Source organism: Pinus tabuliformis, chromosome 4_2 (assembly GCF_031772625.1).
Source record: "Pinus tabuliformis cultivar Carrire ecotype Pingquan chromosome 4_2, CPIR1, whole genome shotgun sequence".
NCBI lineage: Eukaryota > Viridiplantae > Streptophyta > Pinopsida > Pinales > Pinaceae > Pinus > Pinus tabuliformis.
In genome coordinates, this window is record NC_142304.1 from 783682417 (window position 1) to 783690980 (window position 8564).

An 8564-nucleotide genomic window follows, 5' to 3' on the forward strand; every position below is an offset into this window, starting at 1 on the left:
TTTTCAGACTATGGGACAGTGTGTTCCATCTCCTTGTGCAAGCAAGAATGCAGTTATCCCCCAACAGTCTTTCCGTGTCCTGAAAGTGAGCAATGGCCTGAGCTTGTCTTTCAATGTAGTCTACGAGAACCTAAGGATTGTTGGCCATGTGCTCGTGGACATATATTAAAGCTGAGGGATCTTCTGGTTCTGCCCTAATCATGAGTGGCTCACTTAGCTCTTTGTCCATAACTTTCCTAATTTCTGTTGCCCTCTTTTCCTCATGGTTTAACCAAGAGGCCATGGACATGAGTTGCACATCTCCCAATGCAACATTGGGGTCCCATAGATTTATGTTTGGAAGTGCCAAGTTGTGTAAATAGAATTCTGCTAACTTGGCCTTATCATCTGTTGAGCTACTTTCACACAAATCCATAAACTGATGGTAGTTCTGAAATGGAGTAGTGCCCCTTTGGGCCAAGGTGTTAATTTGAAATTGCAACCATTAATCTTTAAGATATAAGGCATATGACTTAGCAGGTTTCCTACATTGTAATGCTTCTACTGCCCAGCTGGCCATGTAGGCCAGTTGGTCCTCTTTCTCTTGCACCTGTTGTTTTAAAAACTGTATTTCTTCTACTGCCTGTGACTCCTTCTCCTGTAGCAGCTTTGTCAACATCTCCACATCAACTTGCAGCTTTTCCTCTGTCTGTTGTTCCTCAGTTGTTTCTTTATCTGCTAGAGGTCCTTCATGTTGCTGTTGCGCTCCAAAATGGATGGCATATATTCCTTATGACCTCCTTGTAGTTGTAACTGTTGTTTTAGCACTTCATTATCCTCCTGTAATTTAGCTATTTGACTGCTTTCCACATGCCTCACCATGGCCAACTCTTTTCTTGATTCTTTGAGTTGTTCTTCCAGGTGGCCTATGTCTACCACACCCTTGGATTTGGCAATCCTCATCCAAGTGTGAGTCCTACCCCATTCTTGTTCCAATGCAAAGAAGAGTGGTACCGCAAACTTCTGTGGGATGATCTTCCCACTTTCTAACAGGTTGTAATATGAGCCCCGTTGGGCCATTAATATGCCATTATTACTATAACTTTTGAACACTTATTTCTTACATTTTTACTTTTCTTTATCATGTCATTTATTATAACAATTTATAATGATTTATGCTCTTATGAATGAATATTATTTATTCTCCTTTATTTCTAATAAATTGATGATTATGCATGATTTTATCAATGATAGTTTTAATAAATTGGTTGTAATATTATTCACCATTTATATCCTCCAAGATAATTTCCATATTGAAGATTTGATCATTAAAAGTGCCAACTCAGAAATTCGTCGGAATAAGGAGTGACAGTTTTGCGGTTGAGATTCTGAGCAAATGAAGAAGAATATGGAAAATCCGGAACATGGGTTTTGTCCAGAATGGACCAAATTAACATTAATGGAAAACGGTTTGCCCAAATTTGACTTGTATTGAGAGAAACGCAGGGTTCTTTGAGCACGATTTTCTCAGATTTGTTGTGTGGCCATTTCCCAAATCTTAGCTGCAAAGCCAAATTCGCCTTGCTCTTGTTGAAAGATAGATGGAAATATATTTTCTTGTTGATCAATTGGTTGGAAGCAATCCAATTTTGTAATAGAAATCATGTTGTAATTATCTTTGTTGTAACTTCTCTCTGATCTCTTTCTATTTAAATGAAAATAGAGATCAGAGATGGGGATGGCTAAGAGAATGGGGAATTAAGGATTTAGAATTAGACATTTAGAATGAAGAATTCATGATAGGATAGGAAGAAGAAAGGATTGTTTCATGCTGTAAGTGTCAAAGCTTCAGTTCTTGTAATGATTTCACCATTTAATGATTAATGCCTGATTTGGGAGTTATTGTTCATTCTTTTCATCTGAAGTAACCTAGCAGCATCCACTGGCAGCTAAGGGCCCAGCCTCTGGTGGAGTACGCTGCTTATGCTATTGTATATTATATTTGTAGTTCATGTGTGGTTTTTCTTATCAGCTTGAATCGGTAATCTGGTGTGTTTTGTTATCTTATATTGCAGCTCTATTATATTCCATATATCGTTCTCTGCAATAAGAAAATCGTATTGTGCATTCTGATCTTATAACGTATAGCTATTCCTTTAAAAGTTGTTAATGTAACATTGTTGTTCTCTACAAAATGCTATTGTTGTTGAATTGCAGAGTAATCGAGCTGTAACCTTCTTAAGCTAGTATTAATGTATTTGTCTATGGTTTATACTTCATACGATTGCTGTTCAATTGACATTGTGGTTCCATTATGAATTGTAATTGTTACCCTTTCTAACGAGGATTAGTACTTGTGGTATCAAACTCAGATTATTGTTTTTCTTAATATCTCTGTATGCTGTGTGTATTATTTATTTCAGCATCGTAGGCTCTAAGCATTGTTCTATATTTCATTTCTAATTAGCTGCCACTCTATTTCCATTTGCTTTCCAATTTATTCTTAGAGTAAAGATTGCTATTTTTTTGGCTTTGTTGTTGTTTATTTCCATTAATTAGATTTTGTTGTTCAGATTCCTTTAATTACAATTTGCTGCCCATTTACATTGTTGTTCATTTCTTTTGATTAATTGCAAGAGTTTGCTTTTTAAAGAGTTTTCCTAATTTACTTTCAATAGCAGCTTTAGTTTAAATTCTATTTCCTTTTAATTGCTTTAATATAGGGATGTCAACTATAGAGAACATTGGTTACTGCTTCCTCGTTCTCAGATTTATTTTCTTGTTCTAGTTTGATTTTAATTGTATCAATCTCTAGAGGAATGAGTTATTGCTACTGTATCCTCGATTGATGTTTGCTGAGTGAATAGTTGAATTTTAGAGCATTTGAGTTTATGTTGTTGTAGTTAGATTTCTTCTCAAGCATCCATTTACTTCTAAGCACTATACTGCAAAACATTACTCTTGACCAAATAGTCGCCTTAGACTGAGGACACTCTTGAAACAAAAAGTCGTACCTGGGTTGACAATTAATGTGAGGTAATTAGGAGTTAAAAAAACACCTTCTTATCGCTCCACAAGCCCAAGCTAGGCTGAGGGCTTGGTTCCAATATCTCCTCAGCCTTTTCCTCTCCCTGTGTTTTTTTGGCTGCCTTCTCCTCCAATTTCTCAATCTCTTTTAAATTAGCTAGAGTTTCCTATAGAGACGTTTTAGCTTCCTGTAGAGCTGCCTTTGAGTCCATCATCCTAATTCTCTCTCTCTAGGTGGAGGTTTTTGGGCTTGCTCTTTCATAGGTGATAGATATCTTTGAAGGAGACTCTTCTTTTGGCTTAGTGGTTGTGTCCTCAATGACAATTGGTTCCTTTGATTGTGGCTAGGGATTGCCCACTTTGATCCTTGTGCTTCTCCTAACTTTAAATTACATGGAGGTTTGCCTCTTGCTCTTTCCTTTTTGTTTTCCAGGTGTTCTTAATGTAGCAAGCACAGCTATTTCCCCCCTTGCCAACATCTTAGGTGATTTCTCCTCTTGCTGCTTTTTTTGTTTGCTTCCTGTAGAAATCTCTGTGTCCACTGTTTATGTCTGTGTTGCTGCCATCTCAGTGTGTGTCTTTCCCTTTCCTTTTTGAGTGCCTGCTTTGGTTGTGGCAGCCTTCATTTGATCTTTCTCGACCTTTTCTTTTCTACTCTGCATACGCTTTTCGCTTGGTGTTTTTGTTGTTGTTTCTTCCTTTGTTTTAGATTCAACAATCTGGCCAATTTCTCCTTTTCCTTTCTGTTCTTCCTATGCTTCCTCTGTTTTTCCCTTTGCTTGAATGTGATATGTTCCCTCATCATTTCTTTTCTCAATTCCTTCAGTGTGCTCCCCCTCCTCTCTGCTAGATGGGGTGATGTTTTCAGCCAAAGTTCTAATGTTCATCCCTAGACATGTTTCTGAAGATTTCCCACGATATGGGGACAGTGTAGGTGTGCAAAGCATCTTCCACCAATAGTTTGACGAGCCCGTGATGGGCCAACTGATATGGGATCCCTTCATTTAACTTTGTACCACATTCAATTAGTGACTGAAGAAGGAAATAAGGGATGCTCAGTTTCTTGGCTGGCAAGTCAATCCCATGCCTTAATTCACACAACAGCCTGAAATGATATCCATAGATGATGCTAAACCTCCCTTCACATGTGATGCACTTCATAATTTGATAGCTAACTTCACTCCAGAGAGGAGGCAAGCTGGTTCTTCTAACCCTATTTTTGTCTTCTACAGGATGCTCCTCGGGCAGAAAGAATGATTTCTTAGAAACTTGGCCCAATGACCTCTCTTCCTTGCTCAAAGGGAGCCCCAATGCTAGAGCTGTAACTCCACTGATGAGCTTAGGGGTGAGTTCTAGGGTCAAACCCCTAAAACTAACTGTAGCATGTGTTTTTGAACGTGGTCTCAAGGACATTAAAAACTCTTCAGTTATTTCCTCATCATAACCTTGAATTTTGTTAAAGAAGGATATCCAATTTTCTCAAGTGAAAAGGTCCACCACCTCAGGGTGCTCGTGCAACTTGCTAGAGTCTGAGGGTTCTTTCCTTATGAATCCTCCTGGCATGGTGTTGAGCACTCTTTTTATGTCTTAACCAGAAGAGGAAATTCTCAGGTAAACAACAGTCAATCAATGAAATAGGGGATAGCTAAATTTGGTTTCCAAGAAGGAATATCTGTTGTGTTCAATATCAACTAGCAATAATTCCTCTCATTTTAAGACTGCTATCACCCAAAATTTGACTGTCTGTTTATGAAAAGAAGAATTTTTTTTTTTACAGACCAGAGCATAAGGACACAGGTTCTTTTCTCAGCACACAGATAGATATGCAAATTTAGTTTTTTTTCTTCACACACAGATAGAAACGCAGTGAAATATGCAGGAACTTTTCACTTTCTTTCTCAATACACAGGTAGACTTTTCCTCTGGTTTTTCAAAATGATGTTGTTCAATTCACCACCTTATATAAACAAATCATGCATAGAGAAGTTTTTTTCAAGCCTACCTTGTTTGGAGCTTCAATTTCAACAAAAATTCAAGGTTTCCCTTCTCTGCAGAGCTGTTCTACCTTTCTTGTAGAACCCTTCCTATAGAAGTCTCCCGGCTCTTGTAGAATAGAACTGTCCTTCCGGTAGAGCCTGACAGGTGGGAGATTTTCGAAAAAAGGCAGAAAAATTGGTGGAGGATGACTGGTTAACAGTTTTTGGAAGCGGTGGATGCATACTACAGTCGAGGACATCGTAAGTGCAGAATGAACAGAAGGTGGTGCATGTTTCAGCTGGGCATCTTTTAACTGTGGCGTGATTCGTGGTGAGGAGATGAGGTGACCAGACCGGACCGTTGGTCTGACATCACAACCGTAATGTTTCTGCGTGTTTCTGACCACCATCACCTCCCCTCTACTATTATCTGTTGCCACCACTACCAATCCCAATTATTTCTCCCTGAATCGACACTCTACACATGCTGGCTACACATCTAATTGGCAATTTTGAATGTAATGGGGCTCGTTTGGATCCCACAAGGATATGTAACTGGTCGAGGGTGGCAAGTTGATTGGCCACTGATTCCACTCAATCCGAACCATTCCCATAGGCATGCAGCTTTTAAAATATGATTTATGCAATTGACGAATAAGTTTAGGCACTTACCTGCGTCGTCACAGCCGTGTTATGCAGATTTCGGGTTTTGGAACCTATTCCTTCGTTTGTTGTTGCTACATGCACACTGCACGCTTGGCCTCGGTTGTTGCTGATATTCTTACATTCAAGAAGAGCTCCATGCATGTCTTTTCTGCCATACTTTGTTGTCAGTGTCTGTGGAGTATGTCTTCTAGAGGGATCGGATGCTACAGGATGTCCTGTAGCTGCTTCTCCTCCTGGAATACAAGCTAGAATGAGTAGGGTTGTACTGCTGATGAGGGCCTCGGCTGATGAGGAGTCTAGATGGGGGGTAACAGGTATGGTGAGTGAAGAACTACTGCTTGTTTTTCATTAAAAAAAATTTGCTAGGAGTATGAAGAAAACAGGCCTTCTATGTGTGACTGTGCAAGCATATAAAGAATGAGTGCAATGGAGGTGTACGAAGATGGAAAAATGTGACATATGGTGATGGATGGAAGCAGGGAGGTTTAGAGGCCTCATAGATAGATTCCCAACCTTTGGGTCCTCTTTTGAGATTGATTTTGGCTTATTTATAGGTTCTACAGGATCCTACTGTAGAAGACACAGAACTTCCTGTAGAAGACAAAATGCTTCCTGTAGAAGGTGAAATTTTAGCCTGACTGAGACCAAATCTTAAGAAAGGGTATTGGTCATGGAGAAATGGATTGTGAGGGATGCTTGTAGCCTGGTGCTAACCTCTGTCTTTGTCTTGTTTGATCCTCCTGACCTTCAATGTCCTTCCTACAACCTGCAATTATTCAACATAAATTAGCTTTATTTCTTCTTTTTCTTTTTTCTCTTCTTTTTCTAGTCTGAGATAGCTGGGGCGCCTCCAAGAGGTTTTCCACCCTCACTGTCTACCATGGGAACCTCCAAGAGGTTTTCACCCAAGGATCTTTTATTCTTTTTCTGATTTCTATTTTTTTTTTTTGTGTTCAAGGTGTGGATGGAGTGGAGACAGGGGCCTACTCCACTACCAACACTGATTTGTCCAGAGTTTCAATGAACTCCTGCTTAGAAAGGGGCTTCCTGTAGATTTTCAATCGATTCTCATTAATGAGCATGGGGATGGCTTCCTCATCAATGGTCCTGATAAGGACTGAACCATTGTCATTGCATTTCTAGACAATGGCTATGGGGCTTGATCAGAAATTACCAATTAAGTTCAACATTCACCTTGGTTAATTGGTCAATTCTTTTACCAAACTCTGCCAGTTCCTCAAACCAATCCTTTTCTAATTTGTCTACATTTATCAACAAGTCCTCTCGATGAATGGATATTAAATTTGATTCAAGTAACAAATATGTAATGGATTCCACTATAGAATTAGAAAAATCATGTGATTCATTGACCAACTTCCTTATGAAACGAATTTTGGCTTCTAGCTTTTGAAAATAATATATTTTTGCATTTCATTAACTTTGGAAAAATCAAAATTCTTTCCCTCAATACTATTCTGCCATTTTAGTAGTTTGTTCAAATCTCATTTGGTGTCATACAATAGGATTCAATGTCAACTAACTCCTTAGTCAATGCATCTCCCATCCTGCACTTTGTTTGAATCAAACCCAATGTCTCACAGATAAGTTGATGTTGGTTTTGGAGCTGAGCATTAAGCTAATAGGCATCTTGTTTGAATTTGATTAAATGAGGGGTTTTGACCTGAATCATTTCTAACTTTTAGTGTAAATCCTTGGGTTTTCCATCCATTAGCTTTATCTCTTTATCATGATTATTTACAGTGCATTGAACTATTTCTTCAGCTCTGTCGAGGTGATATCATTTTGTTTTAACTCTATCTACCACTACGCTTTTAATTGTTCCTTTTATTCTACATATTTTTGTTCCATGGTGGTTATCCTTTCATTCATCTCATTCAACAATACATGTACCTCTATTTCTTTGTCTATAGTTGCAAAGGCATAGGTACATGTAAATTAAGTCATTTTACCTAGCTCATCTATAGTAGGAATAGAGGATCCTTTCCAAAGGACTTCAAGATAAGTAGTTAAAGGAGATTTTTTCGGGACTAATGCTGAGTACTAATCTAATTTTCTCTTTTCTCTTTCCCCTTTTCACCAAAATTTTATGAATTAGGCTATAAAAGCTATCCATAGGAGGAATATCCTTGATATCCAGGAAGATTTCAGATGTAGGATGAGCAACGATAATTTCTACTTCAAGATGAGTCACTACTGGTGTCTTCTCAGGTGTGATTTGACATGACAAAGTAATTTTCTTAGTGTTGGGATTATTATTTGGATATTTATATTGAGAAGTAGTCTCTTCTTATAGACCATGATTTCTTGTGCTCCTTTTTTGAATTGTTTAATGATTTCTTTAAATTCTTGCCATACCTTTTCCCACTTCAAGTCTTCTATATGAACGTTTCCTTCACGGATTCAAGAAAAAGTTATTCCCGTTTGTTGTAACTGAGTGGAAACCACTATGTCCTTTAGGGACGAACATATTTCTAAAAGAAGTTGTACTAAATTCATAGGTAAAAGGGACAACCTTGAATTTCTAAAAGCGATGAACTACTCTTGTTTTTAACTAACAATTTTTCATGCAAAATTGTTTAAAATCGTGTTGTATGAGGAGGCTTCAACAAACAAATCATCAAACTATTGTTCTTTTCTACAAAACTTTCAAATGCCAAAGGTTGTAGCAATGTGTCGTGCTACTCCATTATTTTCATATGTCCTAATGGGGACAATGACAAATTTTAAGGCCTCTATAGGTTGCACCTCTTTTTTTGCATGACCATAATTAGCTAGGAATAATTTCTGAGAGGGAGAGGAAACTAGATTCAAACCCTTTTATTGAAGTCTCTGAGTGCTTTAGTTATTCCATGGGCTACCCTCTAGTAAGCCACTTCATTGCATAACAATTTATGA